General features: G+C 31.2%; 1 protein-coding gene and 1 pseudogene across 8 annotated transcripts in view; both read left to right on the forward strand.

Moving 5' to 3' along the window:
- Positions 1 to 14,712, forward strand: part of Chi (LIM domain-binding protein 2 Chi) — a 323,078-nt gene that overhangs the window by 96,353 nt on the left and 212,013 nt on the right. The window lies entirely within an intron of this gene.
- LOC141461533 (U4 spliceosomal RNA) lies at positions 4,351 to 4,476 on the forward strand (annotated as a pseudogene).

Here is a 14,712-nt window from a genome sequence, read left to right on the forward strand (position 1 = left end):
GTCGTCCTTTACTTGGTTTGTTGCCGCTGCTATTTTATTCCCTTCTGGTCTCTTATCCACAATATTTTATTAATATATTTATTTTTTTATATTCTAATATTAAATTGTGTTTTTTTTTTACGGATCTGTAAACCCTTCTCTTTAAAAAAAGATAAAGCTTTATTATTAAATTGTGGATATCAAAATATTTTTATTAAAATTCTTCTGACGCTAAATTTTAATGAAAACAGTTTTAATTAACTAAACTGATGTAAGCCGGCCATTGGTAAACTAAAAGTAAACCAGGCAAAGTATTCACCTATTTTTTTCAGGCGGGGCTTAACGTCTAATTACCAATTAGGTGTCGTGGACGGGTACGGAAGTACATTCTTCCCTATCAGTATTTATTTCTACCTAATAAAAAGTAGATATCCGCTTGATTTGAACCGGAGTACTTCTACCTAAGCTTTATAACCACTAGATTAATATTCTGTATCCGAAAACGTGTACATCCGGTTTCCTAGTTCGACAGAAACTGGTAGTTTCCGAAGCGATAATAGAGTTAGCGATGAGGGGAGGTACATTTGAACAGGGGGCACCTTGAACAGTTTTAATTTCCCGCCAAATATTTGAAACATTCATGATTAGTAATTTTCTCCATATGTTGTGGTAGACCTGTTGTATAATTGACAGAGTTTCCCTTCATTTTCATTGTTTGTAAAGTCCAGAATTGAGGAATGTTATATTTTGAAAGGTGGAAGTAAAATTTTTGTTGCAGCTTTGGAAGTGTATTGTGAAGATTGTAGTGGACAAGTTGTAAGTATTGTTAGTTCATATTAACATTTGGAATTCGTATTCTTAAATCTAGTATTTAAAAAAGTCTCATTTGCTTGCAAAAAGTGTTGGATATTATATTTTTTTTTATGGAAGGAGAAGGGCACCACATTTCAACATCACAGTTAAAATGTGCCGCCCTACCGACCTGCAAGTTTGTGACTTTTTTTTTGTTTAATCGCAGAGAAGGGGAAAGTGGTCCGAACCTACCATTAAGAAGCGCAACAAACAGAATATTTTGTTCAAACTTCCTAAACCCATCACTTGGGGCACAACATCCCGAACTGAGTCATTCTTGATTTTTGAACTAGATTTCAGTGGTTTAAAAGAGAAAGTAATGTAGTAGTCGAGAGAAATAACTGATAGAAGGTAGATTCAGAGTAAAGTAATATCATTTCTTTCTATTTTATATTGTGTTCAAAGCTACCCCACCAGTGGGGCAGATATTAACATTTGACACAAAATTTTTAAATTAAAAAAATATAGATATGTACGTAAAGTACCAACTGTTTATTGATATAGATCTGTTAAGAAGACTTGAAAGTTGTAGAAAACAAAATAAAAAGGTTCAATAATACGATTCTGGGCACTCTGTAACAGAAAATGTAAATTCTGTTCAAATGTGGCCCCCCTCTCCACTACCGAATAGAACTACCCAAATATGAGCGTTCTAGGGCTGAACTTTTGTTGAAATATTGTGAGCCCAAATATTCAGAACCTGACTAAAAAACATTTGATTCCTTTTCAGATTATCTTAAAAAAAACAGCAATTTCTGGTACAAATTTTAATTATAATTAATTTTTACAAGATCACCCGCAAAACCAGCTCAGCAGTAGTAGGGAGCTAGAAAAATAAATGCAATAATGTTTTTAAGTATCTGTTGATTGAAATTTGGGTTATTTTTACCAATATCGTGCCCAAGAAATGTCGCGGATTGTGCACTCAGCTTCTGTACTGCTTGTTTGAACAGATGAGTGCATTAAGTATACCTCCGTTTGCTACGTTGTTTGTGCATCCTCCGTTGAAGAAGTCAGTGTATTTCTACTTGTTTAAACCTGTTTAAAAGTAATTTATTAGCTCTTTTACCATTCGTTCTCCGTTTATTAGTTCATTCAAGCGGCGATTACAGTTGGTTACATTTTATGCTTTGTTTACGTCATCACCCTCTTTTTGAGATCCACCTTTCCCTCCTAACAGTGATATCATCACTTGTTTTCAACTACGTCATCCACCCTTGCAAAGAGGACAACAGAACTGATGACATACCTACCGGTTTTATGTACGTATCTTTCACGTTCATCACCATCCTATTCTAGGTACTGTTTCATTTTGGGGTGTTACTTTTTCGTATAGAAATAAAATTCATTTTAAATTTTGGACAAAATTAAATGTCTCGGCTAAAAATGTCATCAGTAAAAGGGTTGGTTGAAGGTAGATTTCATGCGTTATTTAAATTTAAAATTTGAATGTTCTTTAGAGAGTACCTCTTTATTGAATTTGAATATTCTTTAGAGAGTACCTCTTTATTGAATTTGAATATTCTTTAGAGAGCACCTCTTTATTGAATTTGAATATTCTTTAGAGAGTACCTCTTTATTGAATTTGAATATTCTTTAGAGAGTACCTCTTTATTGAATTTGAATATTCTTTAGAGAGTACCTCATTATTGAATTTGAATATTCTTTAGAGAGTACCTCTTTATTGAATTTGAATGTTCTTTAGAGAGTACCACTTTATTGAATTTGAATATTCTTTAGAGAGTACCTCGTTATTGAATTTAATGTTCTTTAGAGAGTACCTCTTTATTGAATTTGAATGTTCTTTAGAGAGTACCTCTTTATTGAATTTGAATATTCTTTAGAGAGTACCTCGTTATTGAATTTAATGTTCTTTAGAGAGTACCTCTTTATTGAATTTGAATTTTCTTTTGAGAGAACCTCTTTATTGAATTTGATTTTGAATGTTTTTTAAAAATAATAGTTTGATTTAAATTCATTTCTAATTAACAATCAACATCGACTAGCATAATCCCAATATTCTAAATTCCATGGCCAAATTATTTGCCCACTTTAATAATCCATTAATCCGGTACCTTTCTTCCAGATAATCCTCCTTGAAACTTAGACGCTGATCATCCCCTGATCTTCTAATTGCTCAACATCATCCTCCTTAGGTTGGCTGTCCCATATAGCTGTGATGGCTAACTTTAAATATTTAAATTATTTGAATTGAAATTAAATTAAGTCCTTTGTGTTTTGCGCCTGATTTTCAATTATTTCATGTCCCACCTAGAATTTTCTTCTTGTAGCTTTCATATTCTTGTGAGTTCTCGAAATGCTGGCGATTAGAACTTGAACTTACATAAAAATGGCCGGCCACAAATCAAAAGAAGTGAATGAGCAAAACATTTTTATAAGTATACTTTAGTGAAAGGATATTGAATTATAAATCCACTTCCGGTAAGAGGAACAGGTACTGTAGTTTCCTTTTTTTCGTCCTGTTTTGCTCCTGCGGGCCAAAAAACCCAGGACTCCATGAGGGTAAAACGAAACTTTACACACTTGTACAATGAAACAAGCATGGACAAAATTAATGAAAAAATTATGTTGTAATTGGCAAAAACCTTTTGTTTCTTTTTCAAGACAGCCATTATTTTGCATGGAGAACTTAATTTTGAAAGTCTAATGCGAACGTAATTCCAAAAAAAGAAGTAAAACTTTGAACCTGTATAAACAGAAATAACACTTACCAATAATTAGTAGGCTAAATTTTTTTTTGAAGTTATTTATACTCCATTTTAATTTTCTCTCTCTCTTTTTGAATAAGACAATTTTCGCTTTTAGCATTTTTTTTTCTTTTTAAAAAGAACTCCATATATTTATTATACTTGCACCATATAATTTATAACAAGTGAATTACACAGTAGAAGTTGCATTATTTCATCAAGGAATGACCGTTAATTGCAGTGCTAGAATAGTGAGAAGGAGATAGTGCGAGGGAATGACTGCACGAAGTTAAAAAAAAAAACTAGATTATATGGTAGTAAAACGCGCCGAGGACCTTGGGGCAAGCAGCTCTGCTGAATAAGCTAAATTTTTCTGCAATTCGAAGTAATAAAAATTAACTGCAAATTTTGTTTATTGTTGTAAGATAAATTAAGATTAAAAATATATACTTGTATATACATATAATTATTTAAAGTATTTATTTATAAATAATACAGCAAAAAACAAAAAAAAATATTCAATATAAAATAGCCTCCTCTAAAGACACAAACCATGGCCATAACCTTCGGCGAATTTTTTACATAAATGTATGCAAACATGGCTACAATAGTGTTTGTAAATACACAAAAGTTTATTCACAAGAATACGGCGACTTCTATTTTTTAACAATTGTTCAGAGTTTCTCATAAGATAAGGAAAAACATGAAAATTGTGCACAACAATATCCGGAAATAATGTATGCGTTCTAAATTTACGGTGTTGAACAATTTTTAATAGTTTCATAGTTATTAGTTGCGTTATTTCGTTGATATTCTTGCACAGTGGCAATATCGTAAGCAATGAAGGTCTCTTGAGGTGTGATTATTGTTAGTTGAAAACTTTTACCAATAAGGCGCCACGGTACCCGAGCGGTTAAGAGGCGAGACCTGTAAAGATAATGTGCGTTGTGGTACTGGGTTCGATTCCCGGTCTTTAGGCCTTGGATTTTATTTAATGGTTAATACAAGAAATAGTAAAGTACGTTTGCTAGTCACCTCCGTCCACGATACCTAAGTAAAGGTTGTTGGACGTTAAGTCTCGCCTGAAAAAATAGACGATTACTTTACTTTTTTACTCATGCACATGTTTTTAAAAATGATGATTGCAATAAAAATAATAATTAAGAAACGTTAATTATTTAAAAAATAAAACAATAAACTGCATGTTCCAGCGTGCAATATCGACTTCTTTTTTACATTTGATTTCAGTTTTCTTATGTTTGAACCTCACTGAAATTTTAACTCTCAGTTAAATGTTCAGATTTTATGAAATTAAGTTCAAATATAGAGAACTTCTATTTCTATATTGATGTTCTCAATGTTGTATTTTATCTTTTCATACAATGCGGTCGTGTGAGTGTGCTCATAGATTTTTTGTATAAAATAGTTCCATTGGAATGTATTCTGTAATTTAAAGGAACTACTATTCGGTAAAAATTCTAGTTTACAAGAAAACCTAACTACGTACGTATTATTTTTAAAAAAAGTCGTGTGAGTGTGCTCATTAGATGTCAAATTGAATTGGAAATTAATATTCATGGTCAAGTGAGCCGAAAATTGCCGACAAAAACCGATCGCATTCGGCTTATTAGAAATAAAAGTAAAGAAATATGATGTTAATAAAAGTCGGCTAAGGCTGAATGGGTTAGAGATCTAGTAATTCATGGAAATCCGCCCTTTTTCCAACTAATTTGTTCTGCTCTAACCCATCGGTCTTTGATAGCTGAGGTTTGTACTGAATTTACTGCTCTGTGGTGAGTTCATCCACTATATCTCCGGAACGGATAATCGCAGAAACTTCAAATTTGATATTTCATTCAGCTGCCACCAGAGGAAGCGACAGTCAATTTTTGGTCAAATTAGGTGCACCGGAAGTACCACTTTACTGAATAGATTTTTCACTTTTTTAACCTTTTTTGGAAAAACCGCTTCTCCGATTTCCTTGAAACTTGGAATTATTATAGCTCACAAATAGTTCTATAACTTTTATAGGAAACATTTTTCTGTAATACTTCGATTAAGGGCTCTTTTGTGGGAGGGGGTGGGTGGGTCAGTCCGGTAGAATGCCAGTTCGCTGTAATATATGGACTTACTTCCGGCTAAACATTAATTAGGATTAAATGTGAAACAAAAATTGGTAAACCGAAAATACCATCTTAGAAAATCGATTTTACAGTTTTTTCAAGTTTTATTACTAATTACGATTCTACTATTGAAGGGGGCGGTTAAGTTTCATTTTAGTACGATTTTACAAAGTAGAATATAAAGTAAGAGTTAATTATGACGCAAAAATTTTTAATTTTGAGAAAATCGTATAAAATTTCACTTCATAGTGATTTCCCCCACTCCCACAAGTTGAAATAACATCTACAGCAGTTCCGAAAAGTGGGAGGCAAATAGAGGCCATGTCATCGCCTAAAGGCAAATGCGACCTTTTCGAAAATACGGCGCTTCGGAATCACCTCGTCTTATGAAATATAAATATGGCGAAACTGGTAACGTTAACAACATCTCCGTAAGTTTATAGTTTGTCTCCACCTATTCTCTGGCATGCATATCACTCTGTCTCTCTCTGTTTGCTTGTAAAAACATGTACACATAAATATATTCTTGTGATATATGTGTGAGGAAGCCGGGGCCAGCTGGATGTTAAAAGATTTCGGTACATAACTGTTATGTGGGTTGTCTTCCATGTTTATGGTTATTACAGGATACAAAGTTCATAATACTAAAAATAGTTTGCATTTTTATTTGACTCTACAAATATTTTATTAGAATTTAAATAACTATAAAAAAGTTGATAAGATCTTTTAATTTAACTTACATAAATATATCATTTACCTTTTTTTGATAAATCTGGTAGAAAATTAAAGGAAACTAGTTTTCGCGGAAGTACATATCAGACCTACTTGTTTTTAAGCAGAACTAATAATATTTGAAACTTTTGTACAGTACGAGGTACTTGTTATTAACAGTTTTTCTTAAAATTTGGATATTTGCTGATAAGTTTAATTCGTATTTATATTATACTGATGGTGAGGTATTACATTTCACTGAAATGACACATTAGAGAGAAGCCTTTCATATCTCTCTCCCAAAACTATCCTTACATGAATTTATAGCCTAATAGTGGAACAATTGGCGTATAAAGTTCAATAGTTATTTATTTAACGAGTGTGGAAAGTAGTACTTTTCCTCACGCGAGGCAAGGTTTGCACGCACGAGCGAGCGAAGTGAGGCAAGTGCAAATTGCCGAGTGTGAGGAAAATACTTTACACTCGAGTTAAATATTATATTTTTTCTGCAACCATTAGATTTATTAACTAAAATAATTAAAAATTTCATTTTTACAGTCTACAAAAAGTAATTTATTTATTATAAACATTTATTGTTATATTACAATTATTTACCTTACTTACGTATTTACATTACTTATTACATTTTCTGCTGTTTCTTTTATTGATGGAGGAGTGTTTTCTAAACAGGAATCACTAGAATCCATTTTAAATTTCTATAAGGTAACACTATAACCTTTTTTAACTGTTATAATTAAAAATATCTAATTATTTATTAAAGTATTATTTTTATTTCTATATTCCTTTCAATTTTTATTTTATCTTTTTAATATTCGTTTTTTAATTATTTAGATAAAATAAATTTAAATAAGCTTATTAAAGTTTTACAGAAAATATTTAATAACAAAACTTCTTATATCAAGGAAGCACAATAAAGTTAAAGCAATAAAACAAATTGCCAAAATTTTTGGAAAGTACCCAGTATTTGTAAAAACAGCTGGTTTTTTTTTTTTTTTTACTAAAGGCTTAAAAAAAATCCGTGCAAAGTAAATTTTGAAAATTTACTTTTCTATTACTCGAAAAGTAAGGAGAAGAATAAAAAAAATTATGATAATACCTTAAAAGAATAATTTATAAATACAATTTTTACAAAGAATTACATTGTTTATTAAAAGAGAAGTATACCATGATGAAGAAGTAAAACATTTTAAATGTTAAGTAAAGTAAAGGCTAGAAACATTTCATGAGAAGGTTTTGTTTATTATTGTACTGTTATCACAGAGATATACTAAAGTTGTGACTGTATTAGTCAATTATAAGTAGTAGAAGTTAAGTTGGTCACACTGTTCTAATAATCTTATTTTCTATTCTCTTTGTACTGAACTTGACCACTTACCGGCAGCCATATTTTACCAAACCAGTAGTCATGTCTTTATTAGTTTCAGATTGTTTTTGAGAATATTAATCACTTTTTTAAAGTCAAGTTTTAATTTTAATTGTTATTTAATTGCTTTTAGTGTATATGTCATTCAGAGTTGTTACTCTCAAATGTAGTGGATTTGTTAATGCCAAAAGTTTAAGTGTCCTGTGGGATGAAGTTCTGTGTGTAAGGCTTGCTTGCCTTAATTATAAATTTCAGCAAGGTAGGACATTATTATTAATGCTATTACAATAGTAATTTCCCATGAACCTGCAATTCTTATAGAATTATTAACAAAGTAAATTACAAATTAATAGCGAAAAACGATTTTTAAATACTTGGCGTGAACATTCAGAGATAAGTTTAGCATTCATAGTTTCTAATGTTTCAAGATTTTAATTGTATTCCTAAAGTTCTTATTTAGCATTTAATATTATCCATTTTAAGATAAATTTTAATAATTCTATTAAAAATTAGTCTGTTATTGCCCAATTCGAAAGTTATTTGGTGCTTCACTTTAGTATTTAACTTTACCATAACGACCGCTACGAGCGCTAGTTTCAACACATTTCCATTCTGATTCTATAGACATTTTCATGAACAATGAACACAACTGGTTCATTTTCTTATTTATTTTAGAGATTATATTTTATAAAAATTACATAATAAAGCTCTTGAATGTTTATAGTATTTTTAGTAATTATATAGCGTACAACCATTAAAAAAATAAGCGGTAACAAGTAATGTAGATACAGATCTGTAAATGTGAGTGACACTTTAGAGAGAGCTAGGCCTGGAAAAGAGAATATTAGAGTGCCCAAAAACCTTGTCATTAACATTTTAGTCACGTAATTAACAATAACATGGAAAAAAGGGTAGAAATCCTGTGGTAAATACATCGAAATTTTATTTTTAGTTTAGATTAAAATCTTTCTTTCTCTTAATTCCTGTTTATTTCGTAAATTTTGAATCCAGTTCGACTGATCTGATAAAACTGTTTATTTTTTGTTGTTGCTGCACGTGTTGTTAGAAAACATTTATCGTTTTGAAAAAATAGAAAAAAAGATGGAAAATGTTTACTGTAAATCTAAAGTACGGTTCATTATCTCTGAATCAGAATTAATCACTGAAATTGTGTTAACCTTTTCCTAGATTCCGTTCTTGAACTCATTGAACCCTGTGTTTTGCTGCGACATTCTCGCCATTTATTTCGTCTTTCAAGCCGTATTTGTTTTGTAATTTATTTAGTAATTTACAATCTGTATTTAATTATATACAATAAGTAAATGTGGGCAGTGAAGAGATATCTATGGTGCGTGAAGAACAGAAGGGAGAGAAGTGCGGTAGCACTTCCTGCAGGATATGGATGTTGACGATGATCTTTAATTCTAAAGGATGTATCGAGGCCACTGGCGATTCAGTCAGCATGGTAGATTGTCAGAAGAGTTGGGAGATTTCTTCGTTAGGATTAGTGCAATTAGAGAGAGCAATATGGAATTTGTGATATTTCGTCTTGGCGAGTTGCTGGACGAATGGGATGTTGAGGTCGCTATGAAGAGTGAGGTTAGTCACCACAGAAAGGAGCGTCAGCTATCGGTCGGAGTAGTTTTTTGATTGAAATGTCCTGTACAGTCCGTTTGCCTGAATCTCACAACTGTAGACCGTTAAATCCACTTAGGTTTGAGGATAGTATTGTATATTAAACGTTTGAGTTCTATGGGCAATTTGGAACGTCGTCCAAATAGTGTATAAATAAAGTTTCGCACGTTTTATCATTGTTTGACTTCTAAGTCTAGTATATGGATTACAAGTTGGTCGTTTGTCCCTGAGGAGCCCAAGGTAGCGTAGCACCAGATCTATGCAAGAAAAAGGATTGTTTCCTAACAAACGTTTTTAGTTTATGGCTATAAATATGAAATCTAAAATTTAGGGGCAAGAAATATGCAAGAAAGAGGATTCTTTCATAACAAACGTTTTTATAGTTTATGGCTGTGAATAAGAATTCTAAAATTTAGAGGCAAGAAATATGCAAGAAAGAGAATTCTTTCATAACAAACGTTTTCAGTTTATGGCTATAAATATGAAATCTAAAATTTAGGGGCAAGAAATATGCAAGAAAGAGGATTCTTTCATAACAAACGTTTTTATAGTTTATGGCTGTGAATAAGAATTCTAAAATTTAGAGGCAAGAAATATGCAAGAAAGAGAATTCTTTCATAACAAACGTTTTCAGTTTATGGCTATAAATATGAAATCTAAAATTTAGGGGCAAGAAATATGCAAGAAAGAGGATTCTTTCATAACAAACGTTTTTATAGTTTATGGCTGTGAATATGAATTCTAAAATTTAGGGGCAAGAAAGAGGATTCTTTCATAACAGACGTTTTCAGTTTATGGCTGTGAACATGAATTCTAAAATTTAGGGGCAAGAAATATGCAAGAAAGAGGATTCTTTCATAACAAACGTTTTTATAGTTTATGGCTGTGAATATGAATTCTAAAATTTAGGGGCAAGAAAGAGGATTCTTTCATAACAGACGTTTTCAGTTTATGGCTGTGAACATGAATTCTAAAATTTAGGGGCAAGAAATATGCAAGAAAGAGGATTCTTTCATAACAAACGTTTTTATAGTTTATGGCTGTGAATATGAATTCTAAAATTTAGGGGCAAGAAAGAGGATTCTTTCATAACAAACGTTTTCAGTTTATGGCTATAAATATGAATTCTAAAATTTAGAGGCGTATATATATATTTTTTTTTCCACACCAATGCATTTAATTTTCATTTTTATGCAATTGTATCCTGCTTTTTATACTAAGCAGACTTTTCAACATGTTTTCAGCCCTGAAGATGATTGAATAAACAATCGAAGCGTCGGCAAAATCAAAAAAGTATTCTAAACCAACACATTCTAGATTTAAAAACAAACGACCACAAAACATTATTCCTCTTTTTGAATCACTAATTATTGTGTGCAAATTACTTGTTGATTTATTTCAATATGTCTCCGCGATGAATGTATTTTATTATGTCTTATATATTCATATTTATATTTCAGTTCGTTTGAGATAAAAATGCATAATCATTTTTTTCTTTTTTTTTTTTAATATGCTAATTTATTACAATGTGTATTTGTCGCTGTGTTGCTTGTCATTAAATGATTGATTGTTACTATTATAGTAGACGATTGTAACAGACTGGTTGACTGGCTGATTGATTGATTGTACCAGTGGGTAAATGAGGAATTTGTTGTTTTTTACTACGGGTCGGTCAATTTTTATTTTCTATTTTCTACTTTTACTCGTGCACCACTCTTTGATCTCGCAAATTTATTTTTTTGCTTTTTCCACATCTTATAAAATGTAATTATTTGCAAGTATCTAAACATATGTATCGTGAAATTGATATTTTTTAGAGGAATTGTTTAGGATCTGCGTTTCCCAATCTTTTTTTTGGCTCGCCTACCACTTGGTAGTACGTCATGCTAAATTGTACCACTTCGTAAAAATGATTGTATATCGTGAAATTTGTTATTCCGTGTGTGTTATTTTATTATCTTTATTTGTATTGAGATACAATGTATCTGTTACAAAGGAGTTCAAGTTCATGTTCACTTTATAAACTTTTGTTAAGTATAAGATCTTAGTTTTAAAACTTTTTTAAAATTAAATTTAATGTTGCTGGGATAGAACTTACTCATTACTAGGGAACGGATTCGTATGTATTTACATATTTTTTTCTAGGCAATTTACAGACGTTTTTCAACTAGAAGTATTCATACTGACTCTCTTTAGGCCGTTTGAGCCTACTTTTATTTCACATATTTCCACAAATTTGGATGTTATCGCATATTTATACATATTTGATTAAAATAAATAAATATTTCTACATATTTAATCAAAATATGTACATATTTTTCATTTTGGGCATATTTTCATAATTGGGAGGTGGTTGACAGGAACTGTGAACCACAGACTGTGAATCACAGTGGTTAAAAAAGTGTTTTTAAAAGCACCAAGTCGCATTAAAATGCTAAAAGATCTCTATCCAGACTTGTGCCTTCCACCAGAACCAATATTGACAAGATGGGGTACTTGGCTGGAAGCAGCTCAGTATTACTATGAAAACTACAATAAAATCAAGAATGTCCTTTCACATCTCGAAGACGAAGCAGTAGCGATAAATACAGCCAAGTCTTTATTCGAGAAACCTAATTTAAGGAACGACCTTGCATTCATTTCTGACTATTGCGTATTTCTTGCACAAGCCATTACCCAACTTGAGTCCCAAAATGTTCGACTGACAGAAAACGTGTCCAACGTTAAAAAAGTCATCGAAAAGGTGGAAGGAATACCTGGGAGTAAGGGAGATCTGATCAGATCAAAACTGGTAGAAGTACTGAGCAAGAACAAAGGGTGGGAGACCATCTGTCAGATTTCTGATATTATCAGTGGAACAGAAGTCTCCTCAGAACATCGTGTACCCTTTACAACCAACGAGATAACTTCTTTCAGCAAGGCACCTATAACATCTGTAGATGTTGAACGATCTTTTAGTCGTTACAAATCCATCTTACGCCCAGATCGTCGTCACTTTACGTTCCAACATTTGAAATTTCATGTGGTTGCAAACAATTTCGAAGAGTGAAGTTTTCAAAATTGAAAATTTAACACATCTTTTTATAAATAGTAAAAATGTTGTTTGTTGTATAAATCATTATAACTTGTAAAAACAAATTATTTTGTTCCTAATAAATTATTATAAATTGTAAAAATGTTCTTTTCTTGTATAAATAATTATAACTTGCCCCCCCACCAAAAAAAATTCCATTTTCATAAAAAAGAAATGTCCATTTTACTTAAATATTCCAGAAAATATTTTAAGAAAATCACATATTTTCAACATAATTGACGAAAATAAATGCATATTTTAATTAAATATTTGGCATTTTTAAATACATAAAAATCCGTTCCTTACTCATTACAGTCTCTTTAAGCAGATTTTTACATAGTTATCATTTAAGTTCTGTCACATGATAATTCTATTAAATTTTCTATATCTTTTATCGATAATGATGTAGCTTTTCCTAAATTTTCTTTATAGAAGTGGGTTTGAAATCCAATTATCATTTGTGTTTTCGGGTTTTGGAAAATACTCTAAGACAATCTTAATACTGTTGAATGTGCTATTTATATTTTCTCGTATATCTTGAGACATACTAACCTTATTACTGTACATATTAACAACTTTACTGTATAATATTATTAATTAAAATAATTTTTATGAATTATAGGAAAAACGTTTCTATGATATTTTTATGATTTAATTTTTTATGGCCATTATTGGTTATTTTTCGCGTACCACAGGTTGGGGAAACGCTGGGTTAGGTTATTAAGTATACGTCGACTGGTTTATTTTTTTTTGGTTTTTGGTTTTCTAGAAAATTTAATAGAATAGTTCTAAGATATGATCATGTCTCAATAAATTATTAAAAAGTGTAATTAATATTATTTTAGGGTTTAGTTTAAAGAATGAATTTACTTAACAGTAACCTCCCCGCCTTGTCACCATGACCTCCCATTTCTTGGCGGCTACTAAGTGATCTCTGTTCTTGAACTTAGTTTCTTGGCTTAGCTCTTATTTTTGTGTATCTCCTTCAAAAAATAATTGAATTCTACTCATAATTTAAAGGAAGAAAGGATATTGCTTGATTTCAGTCATATTATTTATACACACGCTGGAGAGAGGAAGATCTTTAAATACAGAGACATTTTTTTTGTAAAGTTAATTCTTAATATTTATTTAAATTCAATTTTACGTCAAAGAAAAACAAGCCTGGTGTGAACAATCACAATTTCCTCAAATACCTTTTCCTTATGGTGTTATTTACTGTAGAATATAATTATTCACCCCATTTAAAAGTATGGCCCATATACAGGGTGTTCATTTTAAGACGTCCCAAATGCATTTCATGCTTAAACGGTTGATCTAAACAAAAAGTGGTAGAGGAAAAATTTGTTGCCCGTCATCTCTAGTTTCAGAATATTTGACTTGATTTTAGATTCCTGATCGCGTACGCGGCTGACGCGCGACCAAAAGTGAGGGTTCGCAGTTAACTCCCATTTTCACATACACAGTTTTAAAGAGTATAAAAAGTTATGAAAGAAACCGGAAACCGCAATTCGATATCTTCAAAACTAAAGGTGCTAGGCCATTTCAAAATCTGGTATTTATTAATCATATTTCAATTTTTTAACTTGTTATCAAAGAGAAAGAAGAGCACGCGATAGGCCATTTTTATGTATTTTTTCATCTCCTTTCTAATAAAAATATTGCCAAGGCAGTAAAGCTAGTATTTTTCTTAATATCGGGAAATAAGTAGTTTTCCAAGTGATTTTCTAAGAAAAATCAAATGTTAAGAGCTTTAGATGTTCTCAAGCATACAAAAAAATGGGTAAAAATTAATTTTACATCTGTTACAAACAAGAAGGTTTAATAATTATTTGGTAATTTTGGGAGAGTTGCGTTTATTTACCAAAAAAATTGGAAACCTCCTGCCACATATTTAAGTGATCAATATCTTTCATGTAAAGGATCAAACTTATTCCTTAATTTATCAAATAATTCACTTTACTCAACTTGTGAAGCATGTACTGTTGCCTTCAAAGGTGCCTCCTCTGGCTCGCAAGCCAGATTAGCCAGGAGGTTATCAGCTACTCTCTGAATCTGAGGAGGCACATAAAATAATAATAATAATTATTATTATTATTAGAGCAAATAAATTTATAAAAAACAGTCATCACCAATTTTTCAGGCGAGGCCTTAACTAATGTCTCTAATTACCTAATTAGGGTCGTGGGGGGGGGGCAGAAGCGTGTACTTTGCTACAAATATTTTTTTTCTAAAAAATCAAAACTT

Source organism: Rhodnius prolixus, unplaced genomic scaffold, assembly GCF_049639745.1.
Source record: "Rhodnius prolixus isolate KJV_2025 unplaced genomic scaffold, Rpr scaffold_6, whole genome shotgun sequence".
In the NCBI taxonomy this organism is placed as follows: Eukaryota; Metazoa; Arthropoda; class Insecta; order Hemiptera; family Reduviidae; genus Rhodnius; species Rhodnius prolixus.